Source organism: Diceros bicornis, chromosome 6 (genome assembly GCF_020826845.1).
Source record: "Diceros bicornis minor isolate mBicDic1 chromosome 6, mDicBic1.mat.cur, whole genome shotgun sequence".
In the NCBI taxonomy this organism is placed as follows: domain Eukaryota; kingdom Metazoa; phylum Chordata; class Mammalia; order Perissodactyla; family Rhinocerotidae; genus Diceros; species Diceros bicornis.
Window position 1 is genome coordinate 4,481,063 of NC_080745.1, and position 16,370 is coordinate 4,497,432.

At 37.9% G+C, this 16,370-nt stretch overlaps 1 protein-coding gene across 2 annotated transcripts in view; it reads right to left on the minus strand.

The window, feature by feature from the left end:
• Window positions 1–16,370, minus strand: part of LOC131406901 (ral guanine nucleotide dissociation stimulator-like) — a 116,647-nt gene that overhangs the window by 93,628 nt on the left and 6,649 nt on the right. Inside the window, exon 1 of one of the 2 annotated variants that reach the window (XR_009220378.1) lies at window positions 11,058–11,078. The exons of the other annotated variant lie outside the window; for it this stretch is intronic. The gene's annotated coding sequence lies outside the window, so the exon portion shown is untranslated. Of the gene's footprint in view, window positions 1–11,057; window positions 11,079–16,370 lie in introns of those variants that run through there. 2 annotated transcript variants of the gene reach the window in all.

Here is a 16,370-nt window from a genome sequence, read left to right on the forward strand (position 1 = left end):
ATTTTGATCATCAATGCTTTCTATCAAAATATTATAGATCAAAAAGGGGAAAATGATAAATAAATGGCAAGCAATGGGATATATTGGGGCATATGAGGAAGCCGTTTGGGGTAAAACTAATTCAGCCTGGGTTTGTTTTTCCAGAAGGGCCTGTCGCCTGCATTGTGTATCTGCTTTGCCATGTCCCAAAGAGAAGAGTAAATGGCCTTAAGATAAGGATGCAATTTCCCCCTCCTTGGCATTTCCTTAAGGATAAGCATTTCTCCCTAGGCTGGGATTTGACTGCTGCAGTCATCCTGTGACCGCCCAGCTCTAGACAACAGACCTGACACCAGCCATGCCCATCGAGACAGTGGACCTGCTCCTCACTGTGTCCATCAATAGCTATTCTGGCAGGGCAACCTGGCAGGGCGATCTTGTGGTTATTGTAAAAGGGACATTGCAATCTCATGTGATACATACTCTTTCACAGTATATAACCACTCTGTACACACCACTTCTTCGGTGCCCTTCCTTCCTTAGGGAAGGAAGGCCCAGGGCCATGGTCCTCAAAAGTTAGTTCATAATAAACTCGCCCCAATTTTGATTTATAGATTGATTATGGATTATTTACATCGACATGTTTTACAAGTAATAAAATATCTTGAAAGGAAACAATAAAGCAGCAGCCCTGCATTACACATGAAAGTTGTGCTCCCCCTGGAGGGAAAATGAGGATACGACATTGGTCGAGTACTTGATTTTATAATCCACTGGTGCCTTTCAAAAATATAGCTATTATTGTAAGAGTAAAGATATCCTTAAGAATATTGCCACAAAACAGGTTTTCCCAGCTTCTTTTGTCAGAGCTGAAACCAACATCAGACTGGGGCACTTGAAGAGGCATGGTGGACTCAGCTGAGGGTTACTTAATTACCTTGAGATGATTAGCCAATAACGAATAGGATGCAGAATGATTAAAAACAAGTAAATGGACATAAAGTTGGAAATAATTAAGAAAAATAATGCCTTCAAAATATTCTCTCATTATTTTTATATATTTTTTTTTTTTGAGGCATGACTAGGATAGTATGTTAGATTTTTCTAAATCCTTATCTCCAGGGCATATGTTACTGAGTTCTTCATTATATATGATAATGCCAAAGAAAACCTGGACAAAAATATTCTGTACTATCAACAAGGACAAAACATGCACAACATTGCTCTATACATTAAGATTCCAGCTGTAATAGTCAAGATATATATTCATGTGTGCAAAATTATAATGATTTTCTATTTTTCTCGGGCTGTGAACCATGGTAAAATATATAATAATAAGCAGAAAACCTGATGAACTAGGTGATTTAAAACACCTGATGTTACAGCTTGGCCATTCAAGGGTGAAATACATCAATTTAAATTTCTCACCTTCTTTCCTTCTAGCCAGTGAAGTGTCTGGAAGACATAAAATTAATTGAGAGTTAACAGTATTTGGAAGCACTTGAGGTTAAGCCCTCAACAATGGTGGCCCTTACTTCTGGAGCCATTGACTCTTTGTCATATATTTATTGTATAGACGAGTTCTCTTCTTAGATGATTTGTGCATGTTTCATAGAAGAGAGACAGAGCAGGAGAATTAACTATCACTCTACACCGGTTCCTTTACTGTATTACCTCATGCAATTCTTACTGTAATCCTTTAAAGTAACTATTATAATTCATATTTAACTGATAAAGAAAACCATGTTTAGGGGCCTGCTCGGTGGCGCAAGCGGTTAAGTGTGCGCGGTCCGCTGCGCCGGCCAGAGGTTCACTGGTTCGGATCCTGGGCGCGTGCCGATGCACTGCTTGGCAAGGCATGCTGTGGTGGCATCCCGTATAAAGTAGAGGAAGATGGGCATGGATGTTACCCCAGGGCCAGTCTTCCTCAGCAAAAAAAGATGAGGATTGGCAGATGTTAGCACCGGGCTGATCTTCCTCACAAACAAAATAAGACCATGTTTACAAAATTGATCAAGGGTAAGAGGGAAGATCTGAACATCAGTCTCTTGGATTTATGCCTCTATTCTCTCCACGGTGATAAAAATGGTGCTTCAACATTGGTATTCACCATCTGGCTATTTAATACCAGTTCCTGCCAGCATCATTGAATGAGATGAGATGAGAAGTTTATTTCCAAAGTTATTCTATTATATTTAAACTATTTATGAGTCAGATGTCAAGACATGTTTTAGAGGCAGAGAGAACAACTGATTACTTCACCTACACATTTTTCAGTTTTACTATAACTTTCATGTGTCACATTGTGTCAACTTTACCAACTTTAGTGCTGCACTGTTCTTTTTTAAAAAACTTACAATTTCATTTTCCATGTAAAGCACCTTGCTGTTTTCTTCTTAGTCACTAGATGGCAGTTCTGTATCTTTGTAAATTACCACTGCAGCAGGAAACGAGAGGTCTTAAGCCAGTTTGCTCTGTACAAATGATGGACAAAGGAGGATTTCTGGTCCATCAAGGCTGCCTGTGTTATTCTGTGGCCGTAACGGCGATGTCCAGGATTACTTAGTCAAAGGCACGAAGCAGAGTCAGAAAGCATCCTCTAAGTTCTTTTTCAGATGTGAGTTCAGGCACCTATCCTCTCACCTGAGCACACTGGAGTTTATTGAATGTGTTCTGACTCTTACTTTCTCCCTGTAGTTAATAAGTCTGGGAGCTCCATACCCCTAGAAAAAAACACACGACTCATAAAGCCTTTTCTCAACTAAACGGAGTTGAGGGCTATGGTGTTGCCTGAGAGTCTGATGCTTAAAGCAAACGCAGCTGGTGCTCATGTGGAGGGAAAGAGCGTCAGCCACCCCTGGAGGGCTTTTATTGATGCTCCTATGGAATGAGCAAGTTTAAAATAAAACCGCATTGCTTAAACATCACTAATTGATTATTTTATTTTCAAGTAATATGCTGTGAAAATCTGCTATGTCTAAAAAACTATTTTACAAAACTGAATCAGTTCTGTTTTTTATTCTCTGGTATTTGAAATACTATTAAAACTGTAAATCCTTTAACATTCTACAATATACAAATAGGCAAATTTCAATTATATTCTCTAAAAATGTTTGCTCCCATGTTAAAGGTTAATATATTGTAGCAAAACTGGTTACCACTCAGTTTTTAACTCATTTTTTGCTTTTGAAATTACATACAAAATTTGTGTTTTGAAGTATTTTCCTAAAACTCAGCATCTTTCTGATAAATGGACTAGTTGACAGGTAACTAGAATGAAATTTGATCTTTAAAACTCTAGCTTTGTGTAAGAATTGATAATATCAGGCAGTTGAAAGTTGGGTCTCTCCACATTATGATATTTATTAATTGTGAATAGCCACATCTGTTACAAAGTGCTGAATAATAACAAGAAATTAAACAATATCAGCACTCTCTTACCCCACATGTACAGTTTATATGCAAATAAACTCTCAAAGGTCAGAAAAATGTTTATGATTTCAGATAACTGGTAAAATATTATCTCATTCCAGTTTTAACCTCATTTGAAATTGACTTAAAACTCTTCTCTTAGGATCACTGCTCTTATCAGTGCCCCCTGGTCCCCTCAATGCCTCATTTGGTTGCAAACCTATCTGAGGAATTGAATATTCTTTTCCATTTGTTCTCTTGAAGGTATCTGTGGTAGTGCTTTTTATACAATGACCACTTGGTACAATTTTTTATTAGTTTCAGAAACACCTTGGGCTGGCCTCGTGGCTTAGCGGTTAAGTGCACGCACTCCGCTACTGGTAGCCTAGGTTTGGATCCCGGGTGCGCACTGAGACACCGCTTCTCTGGCCATTCTGAGGCCGTGTCCCACATACAGCACCTAGAAGGATGTGCAACTATGACATACAACTATCTAATGGTGCTTTGGGGGTAAAAAAATGGAGGTGAATTGGCAATAGATGTTAGCTCAGAGCCGGTCTTCCTCAGCAAAAAGAGGAGGATTAGCATAGATGTTAGCTCAGGGCTGATCTTCCTCACAAAACAAAACAAAAAAAGTAACATCTTTATTTAGGAACAAATCAAGGAAACAGATGTCAGGAATGTGCGGTCGCCTAGCTGATGGTGCTTGAGGGATTCCTCAGGTGAATCTTGGCATAGAAAAGTTTAAAGTGTAAAGCAGCATCGGTCAGATCACAAGTGTGGGGTGAACATAATTCTGAAGGAATAATGATGGAGACGTAAAAGCAAGAAGCCACCTGAATTGCATTGGAAGGTATTAGACACATCAAAGGGCTGGGAAAAAAACCTTGTTTAATGTAAGTTCTTTCTAAACTCTAAGGCAAAAAGTAATATGGATTTACATGGTAATTATAAACCACAAAACAAAAATTCACAAGACAAGTAAACAACTAAAGTAGAAACCAGAGTAAAAAAAATTAGAGGTTAAAGGAGAGATGGAGAGAGATGGTTGGGGTCAGAAACCATGGCTTAGTCATCCTTGAAGTCTCCCTCAGACTCTGCTCATTCTTAGTGCTCAGTAAACACTTTGAGCCCATGAGCCTGGGGAGGGGCAAAGTGAGAGGTGGTTGGGAGGGGAGACAATGCGAAGATACCCTTGTGGAGGCACTGACATTGAAAATCAGTGACATTCTGCCAAGGTGTTTACCATAATATATTAAGGATTATCCTGGAAAGATAAGGATTTTTCTGGAATGTGCGTTTTCATTTTGTGGAAACTCCAACTAGCCCAGAGAACAATTTAAACATTTCAGCTTTAGAAATAAAGAGAGAGGCCAGCCCTGTGGCACAGCAGTTAAATGCACATGCCCCGCTGCAGCGGCCCCGGGTTCACAGGTTCGGATCCTGGCGCGCACCGATGCACCGCTTGTCAAACCATGCTGTGGTAGCATCCCATACAAAGTAGGGGAAGATAGGCGCAGATGTTAATCCAGGGCCAATCTTCCTCAGCAAAAAGAGGAAGATTGACATCGGAAGTTAGCTCAGGGCTGATCTTCCTCACAAAAAAAGAAAGAAAAGGAAATAATGAGAAACTTTTCTGTCAGTTTTAAGAATGAAAACCAGTTAGCATCTGGAAAACAGTTGCAATTTAGGATGAGAATGTGGAGAAAGAATTAGATGTCACACGTTGTTTTTGCTTTTCTGTAGGGCAGTAAGGCTTGCAGGGGGAATGAAGTTCCATCTTTGCTCTATTGAGTTTGAGAAGGTGTAAAATTCATTTGTTCTGGGCAACACTGTTGACCTGTGGAGAAACACAAATGGTTCAAGCAGCTGATCTAAAGGAATAACTGAGCTCATAAAAGTTCTTAGCTAATAAAAGGTGCTTCTTCTTTATTGAACTTTACTGGACATCCGTTGACCTATATGTGCAAGGTATTTGTGGTAGTTATTGAAGGAAATACAAAGAATTATAAGGTTCCAAGCTTGTCCACATACATGAAATGGTTTGCAAGATGTATTTAGATTCTGCCAAGGTATTTAGTGTATGTTGTATTATAGAAATTAAAAAAATGAGAATGTTATTGAGAAATTGTAATTAAGGACAGCCTCTTAGGAGAGGTGGACTAGATCAAGCCCTCAAAGGGACCACTTTTGGGCAGGTAGAGGGAAGAAAGAGTGAGGATTTCAGATGGGGGAAGAGGGGAAAGGTACAGACGTAGAAAGGAACATGGCATTTGGGCATGGAGGTGGGGAGGCCATGACAGGCACAGTCTTCCCCTGACTGAGAGGCAGCTCAGTTTCCTCCTCCAGGAGCCCAGCACTGCTTCCCACCTCCTGGCCTCCTCCACCTGCAGACCCCCCGCCTGAGCCAAGGCCTATCTTATCTGGATCGCTGCCCAGTCTCCCAACAGGTCCCTTTACTTCCAGTCTTAACTTTTTCTAATCTTTCCTCCACAATGCCTCCAGAGTTACCTTCTAGAATCCAAATTTGCTTAAATCTGACATCTGCTTAGACTCTTTCAATGACTGCTCAGAGCATCCGTGAGATCATTCAGACTCCTGAGCTGGACACGCAGGCTTTGCCTTGCTGTCCTCATCTTTAGCCTCATCACCCACTGTGTCTTACATGTTCGCTTTGTTCCAGCCTTAAAAATACCCCCATTTTCTGAAAGCTTTAGCATCCTTTATATCTGTCTTTTTATATGTGTTTCTTCTGTCCTCCTACTCCCTTTTTTGATCAACTTAATTCCTATTTCTTAATCTAAACTCATGTCAAATGTTCCTTCCTCTTGGACACTTTTCCTGAGAGGTCTCCATCTAGAGACCCCTTTTGATGTACCCACTCTGGGACCCTGTACTTATCTACTTTTCCATAACTGTAGTTTTATTCATGTCTCATAGACAGTGAGCTCCTTAAAGCTGAGACTATCCTTCTTCTTGATGAATAAATGGCAAGCAATAGGATATATTGGGGCACATGAGGAAGCTATTTGATGTAAAACTAATTGGGCCTGAACCTTTTTTTTTTTTTCCTAAAAGGGGCCTGTAGCCTCTGTTCATCCTTTGTATATCCGCTTTAAGCAATTAACATGTCCCAAAGACAAAAGCAATGTCCTTAAGTTGTAAATGCAACTTCCCCCACATTGGCATTTCCTTAAGGATAAACATTTCTCCCTAGGCTAGGATTTGATTGCTGTGCTCATCCTGTGACCACCCAACTCGAGACAACAGCCCCGCCCATGGAGACAGCAGACCTGATGCCCACTGTGTCCATCAATCGACGTGCTGACAGGTCAACATCATGACTACTGTAAAAGGGACATTGCAATCACATGTGATACATGGTCTTTGATGGTATATAACCACTCTGTACACCTCACTTCTTTGGGCCTCCATTTCTTTGTGAAAGGACTCTCCTGGGCTTTATGACCCTCAAAGTTTGGCTCATCATAAACTCAACCCAATTTTGATTTATATATTGGTTGGATTATTTGCGTCGACATTCTATTAGTCCTTCCAGTATCTAAACACAGTACCTGACACTTTTGGGGCACTCAGAAAATGTTTGATGAGTGAATAAGTATGTGGGAGACCACACTGACTGGAGCAGAAGGGGCTTTTCAGGGAGTGGTAGAAAATCCACTCACATTCCTACCATAGTGGTTGAGGCTGTGGGCTTTGGACCAGTTTGTCTGGGCACAAATCCCAGTTATTCCACTTTTAACTGGGGAACAGGTGCAAAGTATTTACTCTCTGAGCCTTAGTTTCCTCATCTATAAAATGCGGCTACTGATAACTCTTGTCTCATAGGGTTTTAGTGAGATTTAAATGCATTAACTTATGTAAAGTACTTAGAAGAGCTCCTGGGACATAGTAGGCACTAAAATGTTAGCTACCTTAAGTTATCATTATTGCTCTTATATCTGAGCAATACTCTGGTTTTGAAAAGATGTTTTCATAATATAGTTGATCCTCATTATTTGTGGATTCCGTATTGCACACTTGCCCACTAGCTAAAATGTACTGGCAGCCTCCTAATAAACACCCACAGGGCTTTCATGTCCATTTGCAGATATGCACAAAGTGGGGAAACATTTGATTCACTGGACGTGCACATTCCCAGCTGAGGGGGAACCAGGTGACGCTCTGCCCTCGTTTCATCCCACACTGTAAACAAGTGTCCCTCTTGCAATCTATTTAGTGCCTCATTTCTTATCTTTTTGTGCCTTGTGTTGATGATTTTGCTGTTTAATATGTCCCCCATGTGTAGTGCTGCAATATTGCCTGGTGTTCCTCAGGGCAGGAGGCTGTGACGTACCTTTACAGAGAAAGTATGTGTGTTGGACAATCTTCTTTCAGACGAGTTACAGTGCTGTTGGTGTGAGTTCAAAGTTAATATATCAACAATATATATTAAATAAGGTGACTTTAAAGAGAAACACACAGAGAACAAGGTTATGTATTGATCAGTTGAATAAATTGTGACTAAGGCTTGCAGCAACCTAACCCTGCATTTCCCATAGGAGCAGTGGGTCATATTCACCGATTCAGTGCTCACAGCGACTTTATAGAATGTCACACTGTGCATAACGAGAACTGACTGTATCTTATGTAATCCTCACGTACTTCTTTATAGTAGGTAGTGTAGGGAACAGGGTGTCCACATTCTACAGGCTATTACAAACCGTATGAGCCAAGTAGAGAATTTAAAATGTCTTGTGCTCAGCATAAGAGCCATGAGATTTTCAGCAAGGAAGATCTATGATGAACTGACGTTTAAGGAACAATTACCTGACAAGAGATTGTAGTATTGAGAGGAAAAAGGAGAACTGAGCTGGAAAGGAGGACCAGCTGTTAAATTCTCCAAGTATTCCCATTGATAGGTGAGGAGATTCGGAGCTAAGGTGCTGATGTGATAAAGGAAAAGTAGCAGCCAAAGGATGAAATAATGGATTTGGTAACCATATATAGGGTGTAAGTTAGGCTGTGGTTCTCAAAGTGGGGTCCCTGGACCTGCAGCATCAGCATCACCTGGGAACTGGGTAGAAATGCAAATTCTCAGGTGCTGGTGCAGACCTGCTGAACTGGAAACTCTGCGGTGGGGCCCGACAATCTGGGTTTCAACACGGCCTCCAGGTGCTTCTAGTGCCCATCAAGTTTAAGAACCAATGAATTAGAAAAATGATTCCAACACGTCACCATGCCCAGGTAAGCTCCCTGGCAGCGTGGTGGTATTTGTTTAGAGGATAAGATGCATTTTAAATTTTAGGAAAAAGTAGTTCAGCGTCTGTTTCATCATAAGGATTCCAGAGATGCCATTTTAGCTCTCTGCGTTTAGGCTCTTTTTTCCACAATATGTTCTCTTTTAGAGACCCTTTGGTAACTTAGTTACCACTTACCACATGTTCTGAGAGTCCCTTCTTTCTTGAAATCCCCTTTCAGAAGTGAAAATATACTTTATTTTTTGTTCACAATCTCTTTTATTTAAAATCTGGATTTCTCTTCCTATAGGATCATGTATGGCACATGCAGCCTTACTGTAAATGTGGAATGCCATTGGTTTGTTCCAAAACCTTAGAATGTTTTAGAATTTAGAACATGATGAAGAGAGAATTTATATGCTTCTGTGTAGGACTCATATTTTTCAGATGTCTAGAGGTATCCCAACTTGCCAGTAATGTGGCCTTAGATTTAGCAGAACTTCAAAATCTGAATATAGTAGAAAATGAATATTAACATATTAACATATTAACATTTACAAAATAAATGATCACAATGTTAACTTACCAATAAGCACTTTCTATATTCTCGGCTCTGAAAGTATCTTGCTTACACAATAAACATGACAAAGTTTCAAAGATGAGCCAATTAACTTTTCAGCAAAAGCTTGACTTGAGTGTATCTTGGCTTCCTTTTTGACAGTTTTAGCCTTAATGTTACAGTATTGTTTTCTTTTTCTAGGAATCAGATAATCTTGTATTTGGTGAACATTTTAATTTTTAATGGCCACTTGTATTTTGTGATATGCATGTGTTCAAACAATCTATAAGAACCAACCAATACCACCCACATATATGATTATACAGGAATGGAAGAGTTTTGGCTGACTTATTGTATATAATTGTTCAGCCAAAGCAGATGGCAGACTCTACCACTTACAATGATTTAGAGGTTTGAAACCGTATTTTTAAATACAAATAATCTCAAAATTGGTAATATATAAAATATAATACTTTGTTAACTAACCAAAAGAGTTAAATTTGTTATCTTTCCTCCATTTATAAGGATACACCCATTATATAGATTCTGTACAAAATTGCAGAGATCACTTTTTTCCTTTTCAAAGTTTATTTTAATTTTTAAAGTGAGAACCTTAGTGTTGGGTAAACTGCTGCACAATTACTGGAAATGCTGAAAGTCTTTTTGAAAAGCGTAGAAGTCTAAAGACAATGAAAAGTACATTTCTCCAATGTCAAGTCCTTTGAGCCTCTGTCTAGTTGTACACTGAAGAGATGCAAGATTAAGTACCAGCACAGGACACAAGGGAACAGGCTGCCAACTTGAGGCCTTCCCACTGACCACAGTGTGCCTGGCAGATGCTTGGAGATTAAATCTGGGCTTTGTCCATGGGTGGGCCCTGAGAGGAGGATTTTGCTTAAATGACCAGAGAATAGACAACATTTTTTCTTGATAATAAGTAATACCATATAAATTTCTTTATAAATTTATGAATAAAATTTAAAAAATATAACCCGTACAGATTCAACTCTTACTGACAAGCCCCGCAGCCTTCTCTAGAAAGCTCAACAGAAAATGTCTCAGCTGACTGTGAATTGGTCTTCTCTGAAAGCCAGCCAGCCCTTCACTGATAGCCTTGGATGAGGAAGGCCAGATACAATTCTTTGAAGATGTTTAGCTGAATTCAGAACCAAAAATCCTACCTCCAGTTGGCTCCTCTGTGAGAATGGATGGCCAGCCTTATTTCACAGGCAGGGCAGATGAGGTTTCAGATGAGCGTAAATGCTCTGTTCCCCAGTGATGGAAAAGCTGGATTGTGACTTTGATTCAGAGCTGAGATTTTACAGATAAAGATAGGGTCATAGAGGGAAACAAAGATTTCAGCAAATTGGTTTTTTGTTCTCTACAGTGGGAGTAATTTAACAAGCAGATAGTCTCTCACTCCAACCTCTCTTCCCTGTTCTCTATTTGTAATATCGCTGTAAAAATTCTCTCTATAAAAATTTCGATCTTTTTTCTTTGCAGTCTGTTTATTATCATCTTTACGAATTCTTTGACTTCACCACCTTCTTGGCACCACAACGCTATCCATTGAGATATTATTATAGATTCAGTTTTGCAATTTCATCCTCTTATCTCTATTTCCTCTGCCATTTCTTAGTTTTAGTTCTTATTGTATCTTATGCTTGAAAACATTTGAAGCTTACAAAGTATATCAGTTCCTTATTTTCTCAACTTTTTATTATCTAAGTGCCCTCAACTATCACTTTTTTAAAAAAAGAATTGAAATACATAAGAGAAAAATACACTGTAATAAATTGACCACTTATAAAATTAAGTTCAACCTGAAATCCTTCCCCACTTAACGGAGACGATCTTTTATAATTCACCATGCTTTAGTTTGGGCAGGGTCAGTTTATCAATGATTTTTGGATGTTTTAAAACACATGAGAGAAATACAGTGTAAGGTAAAATTCTTAATCTTGAGAAGTTGTAGAATTTCCTGATGGTTAGGGAAATTAATAGTGGAGAACCTGAATCATATGAAAAGTAGTTGATTAATTAGCACCTGACAGAGTTTGTTAATTTGGTAAGGATGATGATAAGACATATATGTTGAAAAGATAACTTTGCATATCAGAGGCCACTGGGAAAATTCATAATGTTCTCAAATACTACAAAAAATGACCATTTTTTCATAAAAGATGTCATACATGATGGCACCATATACTTCTCTCAGAAAATTTGCAATGAAGAAAATGAACACTTGAGTCATTTTAATTCTAACAATTTGTTCATGCCTATTATTAGGTTAAAAATTTTAAGAAATAAAGTGGTAAGTGATTTACTTGCTTAACTTTTAACTTATTTTAGGAAAACAACTTTTTCACATTTTTAAAAAATATTTATTTGTATTTATTTTATGCTGAATTTATTCCTGGGCACAAAGCATTTTTTTAAATTAAATAACACCAATTCTTTTAAAACTCTTTCAAAAAGTTGAAGAGGAGAGACTACTTCTAAAGTCATCCTGTGGGGTTAGCATTATCCTGATAGCAGAGCCAAAGATGCTAAGAGAAAATAAAATGACAGGTCTTTGAAACTACAGAAATGGAAAACTACAATAGAATACAATAGAAGAGAAAAGTACAATTTCTATTGTAGAAAACTACAATATCTTTGATGAATATTGATACAAAAATCCTCAATAAAATAGTAACAAATCAAATTCAGCAGCATATTAAAAGGATTATACATCATTTTTAGGTGAGATTTATTCGTAGAATGCAAGGATGTTTCAATATATGAAAACGAATCAATGTAGTAAACCACATTAACAAAATGAAGGAAAAAATAAAAAGATCATCTCGATGGGTGCAGAAAAAGCGTTTGACAAAACTAAACATGCTTTCATGTTAAAACACTAAAAATCCTTCAGGGTTAAAGGAAGCTACTTCAACATAATAAAAGCCATATATAGAAATTCACACAGAACATCATATTCAAGGGTGAAAGACTGAAAGCTTTTCCTCTAAGATCAGGAACATGGCAAGAAAGCCCACATTCACCACTTCTATTCAACATGGTATTAGAAGTTCCAGACAAAGCAATTAGGCAAGAAAAAGAAAGAAATAGCATCCAAATTGGAAAGGAAGAATTAATATTATATTTGTTTACAAATATTATCTTATATGTTGAAACCCCTAAAAATTCCACAAAAAAATTGTTAGAACTAATAAATTCTGCAGAGTACTGGGATACAAAATCAACATGCAAAAATTAGTTGTCCGTCTATACATTAATAATAAGCAATCTGAAAAAGAAATCTACAAACTTTACATTTTTATTTACAATATCATCAAAAAGAGTAGACTACTTAAGAATCAACTTATTCAAAAAGATAAAAGTTTCAATGATGATTTTGCAAAAATAGAAAAATCTGTCCTAAGATGTCTATGGACTCTCAAGGCACTCTGAATAGCCAAAACAATCTAGAAAAAGAAGAAGAAAGTTAGAGAACTCATACTTCCTGATTTCAAAACTTACTACAAAGTAATCAAAACAGTGGGGTACTGGCATAAATACACACAATATACTAATGAAATAGTATAGAGAGCCCAGAAATAAACCTTTGCATATACGGTCAAATGATTTTTGAAAAGGATGCAAAGACCATTCATTGGAGAAAGGATAAGTTTTTCAACAAATGGTGCTGGGAAAACTGGATACCCACATGCAAAAGAATGAGGTTGGATGCTTACCTTACACCATATACAAAAATTAAGTCAAAATAGATCAAAGATTTGAATGTTAGAGTTGAAGCTATAAAATCCTTAGAAGAAAACACAGGGTAAAATCTTTGTGTCATTGTATCCAAATGCCATTGCCAACAGTGATTTCTCTAATATGACACCAAAGACATAAGCAACAAAAAAAATAACAAATTGGACTTCATCAAAATGCAAAAGTTTTCTGTATCATAAGATACTATCAACAGAGTAAAAGGCCACCCACAGAATGGTTGAGAATATTTGCAAATCACATATCTGATAAGGGATTAATATCTAGAATATATAAAGAACTCCCACAACTCAACAATAAAAAAACAACCCAATTTAAAAATGCACAAAGGACTTGAATAAACATTCCTCCAAAGAAGAAAAAAAAATGGCCAGTACACACATGAAAAGATGCTTAACGTCACCAAGTATCAGGAAAATGCAAAATAAAACCACAATGAGATACATCTTCACACCCATTAGGATAGTTACTATCAGAAAATAACATGTTGGCAAGAATGTTGAGAAATTGGAACCCTTGTGCTCTGATGGTGAGAATATAAAACTGTGGAAAACAGTATGGTAGTTCCTTCAAAAATTAAAAATAGAATTACCATATGATCTAGCAATTCCACTTATGGGTTCTGAAATAATAGAAAATATATTTATTGGTCTCTTCCTCCAGTTCCTGGCACAGAACTCCTAAAACCCTTGTAATTTCCTATATGAAAAGAACACTAGTAGCATCTCTTGTTCTAATGTTTGTCTTTGACTCCATCCCTGACACAGATCTCCTAAAACCCTTGTAATTTCCTAAGTGATAACAACACTAGGAGAATCTTTTGTTCTATTGAGGCAACTCTGGGTGGGCTCCTGGATGGCTCCTGGATGGGGGCTGGTCACCAGACAGACCAAGCCCTGATTAGAAGCTTGGAATATTAAGCCCTACTCCTTATCCTCCAGAGAGGGGAGAGGGGCTGGACACTGAGTTAATAATTGATCATGCCTACATGTGGGATCCTCCATAAGAATCCCAATAGAAGGAGGTTCACAGAGCTTCCAGGTTGCCAATGACAAGGAGTGCCTGGAGAGTGGTGCACCTGGAGATGGCATAAAAGCTCTGTGCCCTTTCTCACATACCTTTCCCTATGAGCCACTTCCATCAGGCTGTTCTTGAATTATATCCTTTTATAATAAACTAGTGATCTAGTAAATGTTTCTCTGAGTATTGTGAGCCACTCTAGAAAATTAATCAAACCCAAGGAGGAGGTTGTGGGAACCTCTGGTTTATAGCCAGTCAGTCAGAAGTACAGGTAACAGCCTGGGCTTCTAACTGGCATCTGAAGTTGAGGTGAGGTAGGGTGGGTGTGCAGTCCTATAGGATTGAGCCCTCAACCTGTGGAATCTGATGTATCTCTGGGTTGACAGAATCAAATTGAGTTGAATTATCTGACGACCAGCTGACATCTTAAGAATTGCTTGTTGGAGGTCTGGGGAACCCTCCCACATGGGAGGAAATGAATCTCAGAACACTATTTATAGGTATACACTCAAAAGAACTCAATGCAGAGGTATAAACACATATAGGTACACCCGTGTTGTTAACAGTGTTATTCAAAATAGCCAGAAGCTGGAAGCAAGCCAGGTGTCCATCAACGCATGAATTGACAAAAAAAATGTGGTGGATACACACAGTGGAATACCATTCACCCTTAAAAAGGAAGGAATTCTGACACATGCTATGACATGGATGAACCTTAAGGACTTTATGCTAAGTGAAATAAAGCCAGCCACAAAAGGAAAAATACTGTATGATTCCACTCATATAAGGTACTTAGAGTAGTCAAATTCATAGGAATAGAAAAGAGAATGGTGGTTCCCAGGGGCAAGAGGGAGAGACAACAGAGAGTTGTTGCTTAATGGGCACAAAGTTTCAGTGCAAGGTGAAAGTAGGTCTGTGGATGGTTGGAGGTTATAAGTACACAATAATGTGAATGTACTGAGTGTCACTGAGCTGTACACTTAAAAATGGTTAAAATGGTGGATTTTATGTTATGCATATTTTATGACCATTTAAAAAAATTAATTATTTTTAACAAATAAACAAACACTAGCTACATGCAATAGCATGGATAAATATCAAAACCATAATGTGGCATAAAAGAAATTATATTCAAAAGGCTATATATTTCATAATTCCATTTATATAAAATCCAAAAAAGAAACAAAACCGAGGTCTGGCTTCCAGTAATGGTGGAGTAGCATGTTGAACTAACACTCTCACAGATAACAATGATAAAATCTGCATAAATTATTATATATATTTATAGAGAATCATGTATCTATATGTAATACACATATAATAAATGTGTATATGTGTGTATGTATAAATCTCTTCCAAAAGCAAGCAGAACTGAGAGGGAGTCTTCCCTTAAATGATGGGAATTGCACCAGGAGATATTTGCAAGCTTGAGTCTTTTGCCTCAAAGCATTCCAAAATCTGTACATGGTCCAGACAGGGGAAAAACTACAGTCTTACTTGTAATGTTACAGGATGTATTTTGGGGCTGTCAGAGTAGCTGGAAAGTTAGGGGAGAAATTCTGGAAGAGAGGGACCCACAAAGAGGAAAATCTCAAAATATATATGAATGTCTCACCCCCACACACACCAAATTGGCAGATCTTTGAACAACACACATGCAGGGTAGGCTCCAGAGGGCCTAGAGTAAAAACAACAGTTGGAAGATGAAAGAACTGAACGAGGATTTCAGCTATGCTCACTGTAAAGGAGATAGGATTGGAGTTTCAGTCCAGCCAAGTTAACTCTCTGCTAGAAAAACAACAACACTCTTCAAAGGAATACAATAGAATCCAGAGGCTCTTTAACTATCATTCATGGTTTCCAGTACACAATTTTGAAAAATCATGAGACTTGAAGAAATAGGAAAATGTAATCCATATATGAGCAAAAACAGGCAGTAGAAGCTATCCCCCAGTTGTTGCAATTAGCAAACAAGGATAAGAAAATAGCTATTATAAAGATGATCAAGGTGGTAAAGGAAAATATTCTCATAATGAATGAACAGATGTTGAAACTCAGCAGAGAAATGGAAATTACAAAAAAGAACCAAATCAGAAGATGAAATAAAAAAATACTTTCGAGTTTACCGGTAGATGAGAAACAGTAGAAGAAACATGAAGATAGAGCAATAGAAATTATCTAGCCTGAAGAAAAGAATGTAAAAATTTTGAAGAAAAATGAAGAGAGCCTTACAACTTGTGAGATGATTGAGTCCCCAGCAGAGAGGGGAAGGACAGAAAAATTAAATGAGGCAGAAAGGCAAATCAACCAGTAATAACATAACTTTCAAAATTTGGTGGAAAATCTAAAATTTTAGATCCAAGAGGGTCAGGAAACCTAAA